This window comes from Cucumis sativus, chromosome 5 (assembly GCF_000004075.3).
Source record: "Cucumis sativus cultivar 9930 chromosome 5, Cucumber_9930_V3, whole genome shotgun sequence".
NCBI classification, from domain to species: Eukaryota; Viridiplantae; Streptophyta; class Magnoliopsida; order Cucurbitales; family Cucurbitaceae; genus Cucumis; species Cucumis sativus.
The window spans coordinates 14,759,030-14,772,261 of record NC_026659.2 but is presented as its reverse complement, the minus strand read 5'-3'; positions in this window follow the sequence as shown (position 1 = coordinate 14,772,261).

The window sequence follows — 13,232 nt, the reverse complement described above, 5'->3', positions numbered from 1 at the left end:
TTTTACTCATATTCAGGTTAATTGGCCCAAAAACTAAGATTGCACTTGTGGTTCCGCTTAGGTTCTGGTGGTGTGAGATTGCCACGCTAGTAGCTTAACTGTTGAGTATGTTCAACATTTAAGAATAAAGAATGGGTCAAACTAATATGGTTTTTTGCGTGCAACGAGCGATGAATAATTATGAAATGACTGCCTAAGAAAGAAAGTTGTTTTTAAAATCTATGTGCTAACATTGTATTCCCAAAAGTATTTTTTCTGAAAATATGTCACTCACTAGGCATTTGGCCTATATTTTAAGTTTCTTTTCCCACGTAGCAAAAGAGTTTGCTAGGCATTCCGCAAAGTTGTTGTTACCATGCCGCATAGTGTCTGTAGAAAAACGACAAATATTTAAGAGTTAGTAAAATGAATTTTAAGTTAAGGGTAGAGTGATAAATTGCCTTTATGGCAAATTTGTAATTATTCACATCTTGTTTTAGTAAAAGAAAAGAGGAACGAAAAGCGAATGGCAGCCGACAGTTAAGAAAAGAAGAAAAAGAGAGAGGCGCAGTGTTCGACGGTGAGTTCCAAGTGAAGTTTGACGGAGCACGTTCATCTATGAGGTTTTATATTGTACCAACAACGAACGTGATTCTTTGAGGCGATATTCCAGTGGTTGTCGTCGTCAGGTAGAAGCTTATTTTGGGCTTGGAAGTTGTTTCAGCGGCCGGGTCTGGTGCAACATTGTGTTTAGTCGGATTTGAGTCTCTGTGAAAGAGGTTTCAAGGTGGGTCTCTTAGTCTCTCTTGGTGCTTAAGTTGACAGTATTGTCGTGTTTGTCTTGGTTGGTTACATATTGCTAATCTTGTTGAATTATGTAATTGTATCCTATTTTTGCTCTTAATAAAATCTCTCCAAACTTGTTCACAAAGTGGGTGTAGACTGAATTTGTCGAACCTCTATATATCGTTGTGTTTCCTCTTTTATCGCTTTGTGTGTATTCTGGATTGTGCGCATTGTTCTATGATTTAATGCATAAATTATAACAAGTGGTATCAGAGCTTCATTCAATCCAAAGAAGAATTGGGCTTTGTGTGGAAGTTTGCAGCTCACATATTCTTGGTTTAATCAGTTCTGTAAAGATGACTTCAACACGATTTGAGGTGGCTAAGTTTAACGGGATGGGTGATTTTGCTCTTTGGAGGAAAAAGATTAGAGCTATTTTAGTTCAACAAAAAGTAGCTAAAATCTTAGATGAAGAGAACCTTTCGGAAACTATTACAAAAAGTGAGAAAAGGGATATGGATGAAATGGCTTATTCAGCGTTCTTTTTGTATCTGTCAGATGATGTGGTTAGGCTTGAAGATGAGGCTACTACTACAGAGGAGTTGTGGAAGATGCTAGAGAGTCTTTACTTGACAAAATCATTGCCAAATAAATTACATCTAAAGGAGAAATTCTTTGGATATAGTATGAACCAAAGTAAAGGTTTAAAGGAGAACTTGAATGAATTTCTTAAGATTATAGTTGATCTAAATAACATCGATGGGAAGATGTTGGATGAAAATCAAACGGTGATTCTTTTAAATTCATTACCTAAAACATATCAAGAGGTTTTGGCAACTATTAAATATGGTCGGGACTCATTGGCCATGAATGTAGTGTTGGATGCCTTAAATACTAGAAATCTCGAAATTAAGAAAGAGCGCAAGGATGGAGAATTACTCATGGCCAGAGGAAGGAGTGAGAAAAGGAGTTGGAAAGGCAAAGAGAAGAGTTCCAAATCAAAATCAAGGGGAAAAGGTAGAAAGTGTTTCTTATGTCATAAAGAATGACACTTTAAGAAAAAATTGCCCTTTGAATAAGAGTAAGAAAGCATCGAGTAGCCAGTATGCAACTGAGACTAGTGCAGCGAATGTTACTGATGGGTGTGATTCAACAGAGGTCTTGATGGGTCTCATAGGGATACTCAGGATGCTTGGATCATGGATTCAAGGTGCACGTATTTCATGACTCCTAATCGAGATTTTCTAATTAATTTTTAGAAAAATGATGGGGGAAAGTTTTACTAGGTGATAATGGTACATGTGATGTAAAGGGAATTGGTTCAGTCCAAATTGCAACACATGACGGGATTATCAGAGTTCTCACTAATGTGAGTTATGTTCCAGAACTCAAATGTAATCTAATATCTCTTGGTGATTTAGAAAGATCAATTTATACTTATAAATCTGAGAATGGAGTTTTGAAAGTTAGCAAGGATTCCTTGGTTAAATCGAGGGGAACCTTGAGGAATGGTTTATATGTATTGGAAGGTACTGCAGTTTCAGGCAGTGCTGGTATTGCATCAGGCAAAGTTACAAATATGTCAATGTTATGGCACAAAAGGTTAGCTCATGTGAGTGAAATAGGTTTACAAGCACTTTCTCAACAAGGTTTACTAGGAGGAGTTAAAGATGTTGAACTACCATTTTGTAAGCATTGTATAATGGAAAAGTCTACCAGAGTAAGGTTTGGGAAAGGGAAGCACACGACCAAAGGTATTTTGAATTATGTTCATTCAGATTGGTGGGGTCCTATGAAGGTACCTTTTATGGGAGGTTCGAAATACTTCATGTCTATTATTGATGATTATTTAAGGAAGGTGTGGATGTATCCATTCAAACAAAAGGATGAAACTTTTGGGAAATTCCTTGAATGGAAGAAGCAAGTTGAAAACCAAACAGGTAGGAAGGTCAAGTATCTGAGGATAGATAATATTTTAGAATTTGTGAACAACAAACTCAACACCTTTTGCAAACCTGAGGGAATTACGAGACATTTCACTGTTACGTACACTCCACAACAAAATGGTTTGGCTGAGAGGTTTAACAAAACTATTATGGAACGTACTAGTTGTCTCTTGACTAATGCTTTATTACCCTTGACATTTTAGGGGGAAGCTGCCCAAACAATATGTTATCTCATTAATAGGAGTCCTTCTACAACTTTAGACTTAAAGACTCCTCAGTAGGTATGGCCATGAGAGTCTTCGTAAATGGATCAACAATATGTCCCACAGTTATCACTATATAAAGTGATGAGCATGTTCATGTTTGGAAAAACTTCCAAATGCAAGCAAGAACTTAGTGAGCGAAACTACTTCTTTTGCTTCTTCAGAAGCAGCGACGTACTCAGCTTCCATAGTAGAGTCTGCAATGCTTCCTTGCTTGATGCTACATCATACATTAAGCTGCCTATAGCTGAGGCATAGAGAATATGTCTCATATCCTAAACTTCTTGAGGTGTCTTAGGACATTATGCCTTAGACAATTGAACCTCGTGCTTGGAAGGCAATAAACCATTCTTTGAGTTTTGCATCGAATATCGAACCAATATTTTGTCGCTATAGGTTACCTAAGATAATACTAGCATTTTGTTCTTACGATCCCTTATGATTTGGATCCCAAGAACATATTGTGTCTCTCCCAAATTTTTCATTTGGAATTGGGCTGCTAGGCAAGTTTTAATGTTAGTTAGGTATCCTACATCATTACCAGTGAGAAGATATCGTCCACATAAAGTACTAAGAAAGTTATTTTACTTAGTTGATTTTGTTGTATACACAAGGTTCGACAACTTTTTGCTCAAAACCGTAAGATTTGATGGCAATATCAAATCTAATGTTCCAAGATCTAGATGCTTTGTTCATCAATATGCCAATTATATATTTAATTCCTTTGCCTCTCCCGACACTACAATGTTAAATTTTGGTAATCCTAAATGCATTTCCAACGTGTAGTTTAGACAGATCGGGGTTGGGCCACATTTTCCCAACGTTTATGGAGCAGCGTCGGGAGAAAGGCACTCTTCCGACGTATTAGTTGGGGCGTCGAAAGAAACCCTATTTACCAACATTCCTTTCCCCGATGCATTTTTGTACGTCATGAGAACTTCGATTTCTTGTAGTGCCTTCAGGCATACGAATGAGGGTCCATCCAGACATCCTCTCAAGGTGGCTCATTAAAGCATGCATTTCTTGGTGGAGATGGAATACTTTATATGTGCAAATTTAAGCGAGAAATCTAATCTTCTAAGCATGTCAGCACTAAAAGCTACTTGTTGTCAAGTCATAACAACTTCATCTACCACTTTTATCTTCTAGTGAACCTCTTCTCGCCTACTGATAGAGTCTTCTCACGTGTTTTTCATGCGAGTTCCTCTGTGATTCGCTTAGCTTTTTCTTTTGTTTCCAATCCTGTGTTTAGACACTAAAACGGGGTGAAACAGGCATGAATGCTTAACAAAGTGTGTTTCTAATTATTTATGAATTTACAACATAACCTATGCATTTTGACACATTTTATCTGCATTTTGGTTCCATTATTCTATCTATAAGGCCATAATAACTTATATTTCTACAAGTTATCAAAGTCGCATACTTAGAGTCTAACATGACATTCACGATTTAATTTTGTAATCCAATTACTAAAACACTGAATATAAGCCCTGCTTGGGAATTTCCGTTCATGAAACTCTCACCCAAAAGTGTAATGGTTGTTGGATGTGATTGTTTTGAACTTGGGACTGTGTTTCATGGGACTTAAGGTGGAGTGTGTTGTGCGGTCTGGTGAGGTTAACATTTGTTGAGAGTTAATTCCGTGCAACATGGTCTAGTTGGCTTGATTGAAGGTTGTTTCTTTGTTTGTATGGTTTGAGGGTTTGCACCACTCAATCCCACTCAACTACGCTTCCAACCTAACAATGTTGATACTTGCTTGTCTTTTTTAGGACAATATTTAAAAAAAATTCCTTGAATTAAGGCGTAAAGAGTTATTTAGCCATATCAACATAGTACGACCTTATGATGCATCATTAAATATGGATCATTGCATGCATAATGCTTCTAATGCCCTCACCACCTACTTCTACATCCTCGTTGTACAAGTTTTCCTATTGCTTACCCAAGTGTAAGCAAAATAATAAGTTTTCCCAAGGTGAACCAGGGTTAAATACAGGGAATTAATATCAAAGTTTAGTTCTAGGATCTACTTATGAATTAGGCATTCTTACAAATGAGTTAAAAGAATATAAAAAGAATCATAACTACCTAAGTATCCTATACAGATGTTGTAAAGGTAACTTAATGAGGTTGTTGATAGAAAGGAGGTGTAGATGGACATGCACTAACTTGTGTTGCGGAAAGGGTGAAGGAAAGGCTATCAGGCGAATAAGTTATATGACCATCTCAATGCGATATAACTCATTAAACTAACTTATGATTAGGACATGCTCCTCTCATAGTCATTGAACACCACACTTGATCTCATTTCAGGATCCAAATGACTAGGCCTAGTAAAATGAGATTTATCTAGAAGTGTTTACTTATACTACTTATAGAGCTTCGCATTCTAGACAGGCCTGTTGTCTACAATTGTTCACCTTTTGGGATACAATTGATGGAAGCTATTTTGCTAAGTCTAGAAAACTATTTCTTTCATGTGTTAGTTACGCCCTTCCTACTTACCATCTCAGGTAGTTGGCGAGATACATAGGCCAAGTGATGAAAATAGCTCGGCGAACAAGATAATCATTACAAGTAAAGCTTCTTATCAAGCATGAATCATAAACCTAAACTACTAATAATAGAATAACAAACAATTAGTAAAGAGATGGATGGATTAAAAATAGTATAAATATACATTATATTAAAGAATGTAGGCCTTCAACCATTGTACATAAATATACACTATATTAAAGAATGTAGGCCTTCAACCATTATATATAAATATACACTATATTAAATAATGTAGGCCTTCAACCACTGTACAATATGAACATCATACAATGTAAAGAAATACCAAATTGATAAGAATAGAAAATATATTACAAGTTATGGGGAGATGGGGATGGAATCTTCTTCACTCAAACTACAAGCTTTCACTCCACAAATTGATCGGAGAAGATAAAGATGTACTTCACAGATGGTGGTAAGGCTAATCCTGCCACCAACTCTCTAAGTTTCTATCTACCTCTTCAATGAGGGGGTAGTTGCCTGTGCAGGCATCTGGTCGGTCTGTTGAGACGTCTGACCTCCTTTTCTTGATGGTGATGGGGCTCCTTTTTTCGTCAAGTGACATCACTCCATCTACCAATTTTGTCTTCTAGCAAACCTCTTCTCATGTGGTGATTTGGTCTTCTCGTCTAGGGTTTGTGCTTGTTCTTATGTGATTTTCTACCTTATTCATTTGTTAATAACCTACGTCTAGACATTAAAAATAGGGTAAAGGAGACATAAATCTTATGTAAAGTGTATTTCTAATTAATTATGCATTTACAACACAAACTACGCATTTTGGCACACTTACTACACATTTCGGTCCCATTATTCTACCTAAAAGAGTTATCAAGCCCTCATAAAACACAAAACAATGTACAAAACCATCACGTCAAGTTTTTATATTGAAAATTTACGCCCAATTTTAGAGAATAGTTCTCTAAAATTATTCTTTCCTATTTCCCTCCAATATTTTAAGAGAGGTTCCCACAAACTAGATTGTTCAAGAATCATAATAAAGAAGCTATCGTAAAAAAGGAAGACTTTAATGAGAAGATTATCCGTTTGAGAAGTTTTTTTTTATTATTATTATTAGTTGCATAGTCACAAAGGCATGGTTTAACATCCTTTATGTTTTTTGTATTTTTAGATTTTTTAAGAAACCAAAGAACATTATTTGATCACTTCATTGCGAGATCAAAGTGTTCAATGCCTTCATCTTCACGCTTATGTGTGGTTCAACTCGATTTTAGTACTAAAACTACAAAGTAGTAGAGGTTGTTTGGATTGGTGTGATAAAATTACTAATTGACTGATTGAAGGTCATGAAAATCTTTGGTCCATCAACTATTAAGGTTGAATCGTTATGTTTATTTATATTTGACATAGTTGTTGCTTAAGGATTTTATTAAATTCAAGGCTTTTAAATCTTGAAACACAAGTTTGTTTAGGTTTGTTGAGAAACGAATAATTAAAGGTTAATTTTTCTTTATATGTCATATCGATCTTTATGCAAGTTCAAAAGTTTAGTGATGTTCAATATTTTAAGTTGAAGTTTTTTAGGGCATAACACTTTAATTTAAATCAACATTAAACATACAAATTTGAAACTATAAATAGTTTGCCATCATTAAAACTACTTTCCCCCCCCCCCCCCCCCCCCCCCGAAATAAGGGTTCTAAAAAGCTCCAACTGTTGTGATCTTATGACCATTTTTCCACCCTTCATTTTGGAACCTTGCCAACAATGAGATGATTTAAATCCTTTTTTTGTCTTTACAGTCACCTATGATTTCTCTATATATATCAAAGTTTGTCTTGCTTTCTCCAAATCTCACAAGTTCTCGTTTTACGAGCCTATTTGTTACACACATACATCCCTGCCCACAAATTAAAACACCACACAAAACAATACCTAAATAATAGATATGGTGAGTGGAATGCAAAATTGTGTTGAATTAGCACCAATAATTACCGTTCCACGTAAAAGATGTTCAAGTTCCCCAAAATTAGACACCATTCTAGAAGAATACCCCAAGGGTTTTGGGGTTTTAGAAACGAGAATTTTATTTGTTCTTCCAATTTTGTTCTCTTTTATATCTTATGTCATCTTGTATAAGCAATATTAATATGAGACTTATGTTTAAAATATATTTGCTTTTCTCACTTGGCCAATATTAATAATAGTAGTACACCTTTAACCATAAATTCAACCTTTAAATGGTGAGAAATTGTATTGGGTGGCCAATATCATTTAGCAATATTAGCACTAAGCTTTTTAATTTTGCAAATATAGTAACTTTCTAACTTTTGTTGATATTTTATATTTTAATCTTTTCTTTATTCCAAAAATACTCATCTCTTCTCCTTCCTTCTCTTTTTATTTTAATCGTTTCCCATCACTTTTTCATTCTCTTTTTATTGTTCATTTTATCGTCAATTTTTCTCTACCTCTTCGTGGTCTTCTCCATCACTCCTTCAATCTCCATCGTTCTTGGTTTCTCCTTTTCACTACATATCTTCTCCTCGTCTTCTTCTTCCACTTCTCCACCGTTCTTCTTCAGGTATGTATTTTTTCCTATATTCTTTTTTAATACCCTAATATTCTTTCCTATATTTTGGTGTTCGAAAATGGTAAGGGACTTTGATCATCATCTTTTTTCTTTCTTCTTCTATGAATTGATCATCATCTATAAAAAATTAAGGCTACGGTTTGTTCTTCCTCATCTCTTTTATTTGTTTTTTTATTTGTTACTCATCTCTTTTACCGAAAGGAGCTTTGCATAGCTTTGTTTTATTTATTTATGTTTGGTTATTTTTTTAAAAAAATTGTATCAATTGTTTGTATCAATGATATGATGTACTTATACTATATGGTATTAGTTGACTAATACACTTACTACATATTTTTCATTTTTCCAAAATTGTTGCAGTTCATTGTAGTTATGGTTAAGCTGACAATAATATTGTTTTTCATGTGGTCTCAATGGATGAGCGCCAATGCTATGTGGATTACAAAACAAATTGTGTGTGAACTTGATACGCACTGAAATTCAAATTGAATCATTCACTACAAGAAATAGTGCTTAGGATAGCTAACAAAGAAATGCTATAAAAGACCTTTCATAGCTTTTTTCGAAAATCCTAACAACCCATGTTATTAAAAGTCTGGAACTTTTTATAGCTTTTTCGTAGAGCTATGGCGGATGCTATCATAGCGTATACATATATAGCTTAAATATGTTGCTATAAATCCATTTAATAGCTTTTTTGAGGAAAGCTATAATATATTTACATAGCTAAAATCAGATGCTATCTTCGACAAATAATGACATTTTTTTTAAGGTTATAATATATTATTTCGAACTATAGTTATATGTTATAACAATACTATTTAATCCATTATAGTCTCTATTATTATTACTATTGTTGTATTAATCTTTTGATAGCTTTTTGTTTTGTTGCTATACAAAAATTCCTATAGTTTTTACTCATGACTATAAAATATGTAATTTCTTTATAACAATAATTTTTAAATTTTACAAGTACTCATTTTTAATTGAAATTCAAACACATAAAAATACTTCATAACAAACCAAACACCTAATTTTCATTGATAACATCAACGTTATAAAATAAAGTTGAAAATTTTCTTGAATAAGTTGTTAGTTAAACTAAACAAGCTACGATAAATTACACTAGCTCTCAAAATGCACTTAATTAATCAAGTATTCAAGGTTACATTATCAATGTAGTTGAGTTGTCATTGTTGGTTCTCTTTTGCTTTGGTAAGGTATCATTTCATCCAGACCTACATAGATATATGAAATATATATTAGTATATGATTATGAAATACTAATAATAATCTATTAATGAAATACTAATAATAGTCAATTAAGCAAATAAATATGAATAAATAATCTTAAAAATAACATACTAGTAATCAATTTTTCACTCTCCTAGAAAAAATATTACACAAACTCAACCAAATCGTTCTTAAAAAAGAGTACACCAACTCTCGAACCAAAGTATCATAATAAAGACAGATGTTTATTTGAAATAAAATTTGTGATTACAAGGGCAATAACCTACCCTTAAGCGTTGGCCCAAAAATATTGATAAATTCGTTAATACGAAGTCTCATTTTGATCTCTGAAACTTTAAGAAGTAACAATTTTTACCTATATCTTTCTAATATTATGCTACCCAATAACTTATGACTTTATAGCATGTTATGCCCATTTGTTACAAACAAAAATAACGAAAATAGATCACACTGATTAATTTTAAAACCTTAGATTAAAGAAAAAGCAATACATAAATCAATTACACCTCTTGTACTTACAAATCATCCAAGTTTACCAAAGAGAAATTTTGTGCTGGCTATACCACAAGAATTAAATGAAGCAAATTACATAAGAAACCATTGATGAAACAAATTACTCTTAAACTCCACACAAAACTTCTTACAAAACTTATTAAGAGAGCCAAAACAAAGCCATCCAAGTAACAATTTAATGAAGCAAAAAACCTCAAAGGGCATACTTTACTCGCATCATAAATTTCAAATTAAACTTTCATCACTCAAGCCATACTTTGAACAATAAAAATCACTAAGCTTAACTATTGCAAGGGTGTGAAAAACAAATTAAACTTAACGAACCATGAACAAGATCTGTTAGTAAAAGGTTATTATGCATGAGCAACAAAAGTAAAAAGAAAATGAAGGATTCAAGCACAATAAAATGTAGGATGTGGGAGAGAGATATGCAATGAAAGAGAGAGAGATTGTACAAAATTACCTCTGATTGCAAATCTCTAATTTCAATTTTCATCGAGAAAATGGGGATTTGCCAATGGAAAGAGAAGCCTTTGATGTGAGGGATTAAAACCAAGAAATCAATTAAGAAGACAAAACCACAATAAATTTTTTTAAGAACAAAACATGAAAGGGATCAATGCCATCAAGAGATTGTCAGCATTAATGTAAACTCATCAACTTTAATGAGCATAGTAGCCACTTAATATGTCTAACAATAGGCCATTCCATCTTGAATGAAACATTAATAACAGATGAATAATGTAGCAAACAGAAAAACAAGAAACCATCAAGAGAGGAACACACACACGTTACTTAACAATTTCAAAGAATTTAAGAATTTTGCTACTTCCATCACCTCCATGAAAAATATATTAACTATTCATTTAGAATCAAAGTGGAAGGAAGTGTATCGTACCTTGGCTATGGAACTCAACAACATGCAGACAATGCTGATACAGATAGAACTTACAGTCATTGCAGGCGACCATAAATCGTATAAAATATCTACACACATATTCAGAGTGAAGGAAAATAATATTGGTCCGTCTTTGCTGCCCACAAAATAGCTAACCTCTCAAACAAAGACTCAACAGATCACAAATAACCTCATACCAGAAATTAACATGAGTAGAATATAATACATGAGTAGAATATAATTCACAACTCAAACATGCACGAGCACAAAAAAGCATTGATAATTTCACTTGGTGCTTTTACAATTTGAACTTGAAGATTATTCAGAATAACCATATAAATGGTTTTGTGAAAGAATGGGTATGAAAAGGAAATAAAGGAAAATGAGAGCAAAAATTGAGGGAACCGAAAAACTAATGAAAAAAATTCATAATAGGGTTAAAAAACAAGTAATATGGAGGAGATTAAAAATTCTAAGTTTCATATCTATACACAAGTATTTGGAAGAATAAGACGATTGGAATTGATGTCCTAAATCTTGTGATTTTGTAGTTTGTAATTGTATATATTATACAAACATTTTATTTATCTAATAAAATAAAGTGTGTTATTTTATTTAACATTTAGTTGCACTAACACACAAAACCAATAAACTAACATTCAAGGTTATCTTATGTAACCTAAACATGTATGTGGAGACATACAAGTGGATCATGTTTAAATGATAACTTAAATGGTCTGTAGTAGATGGATAAGGCTGGATACCTTATTCTGGTGACACTACGAATACGACCTGCTTTGTCGTTGTTACAATTGTTCTAAAGTGCTACAAATGATTTGATCCTAATCATTCATGTGAAGACATTAGAGCAGCGGTATTCTATACAAAGAGTTTGTATAAGATCGGACCATGAAATGAATAGTCTCTCTTATTAACATCGTTATTAGTTGAAATTACATTTCACCATGATGACCATAGGTGACTTGACCTGAATCTTGAGTGAGTTGTGAACTCCTTCCTATGAAGGCAATCCTTTGATTTGCATGGGTGAGAATGACCTATATCGCCGACTCAATAGGCCTACCATTTTGGGCATTCGTTTGATTAGGGAGCTGGGAACACAATTACACAAGAAATAATTCGCTCCTCTATAGGTAGAATAAGTAGAGAAATTGCTCTCTTAAGGATTGATTCCAAGGCTTGAACAATGTGGTGCCACACCTTCTCTTGGTCCGAGAGGAGTTTAGTTATAGTAGGACTATAACTATTGTTCATTAGAGGGATTTGTGGTACTTAAGGAGTTAGATGTAACTACAAGAGCAAAACGGTAATTTTTGGCCTAACTGTACTTATGAGCAATTTGTGAAGGGTCATTACGTTGTTGATTGATTATATCTAATGGACACAAAAATATATCTACAGTAAGAAGAGTGCAACTATAGGTCTTTAGTGGAATGACTGATAGTTAATGAATAGTGATTAATTTAATTAAAGAGTTTAATTAATCAATCTCACATCATTGAAGCTTTAATCTGTAGGTCCATAAGGTCCCCTTGTTAGCTCAATAAAAATAAATGAGAATCAAATTTATTTTGATTTAATTTGAATCGTTCAAATTGATTAAAAGAAATAAATTGTGTATGTTACAATTAATGTAATGTGTTTGATATATTATAATATAAAGTTTTTATGAGAGAAGTTAATATTTGAATATGATTCAAATAATAATAATATGAATAAGATTCATAAATGAACTATAGATTAAAAATTAATATGGATTCAAGTTATTCTACGTAATGGGAGAGGGAGAAAGTTATTTTGATAACTTCCCTCTCCATCTCTCTTCCTATCTTTTGGTTAAGATGTAGAAGGGAGGTGATATACAAATTCTCTAATTCTCTCTGCAAATATTTTTTCCTTTAACCAAAACAAAAACACAGAAGTCTCACAAACTCTTTGTGTTTTTTTTTATCTTGAGGATAACAAGGAAGATTCTGTAGTGTTCTGCTCATGGTGTTCCTTGGAAAGTTCGAGACTTTTTGGGAGGTTCTATAAAGGTTAGTTTTCTTTTCTTCTTTTCCTCCATAGAAGCATGTTTAGGTGTTTTCTCTGTGTTTCAAGTTGAATTTCTTTTGCATGACGTTCACACGCTTCCGCTATGAGAATTTCATTCCTTCAAAGACGACATCAAAATTTTCCCAAAAAAGCAGGGAGAAAGAGGAGTTTCCAAATTGATGATAGAAAAAAATGAATGAGATCTGATTTTGTCTGATGTGAAGAAGAGAGCTTCGGCGACGACAACTGTTGGGCGAACAATAAGCGCAAAAGGGAATGAGAGAAACTACGAGTGAGAAGGGAAGTGATTTATGTGAGACATATTCATTTAAATGAAATTTAATTAATTTCTAAATTAATTATTGTATATTTAATTTAATCCAAATTTGAATCATACTCAAGTATAAATTTATCAAGTCCTAACC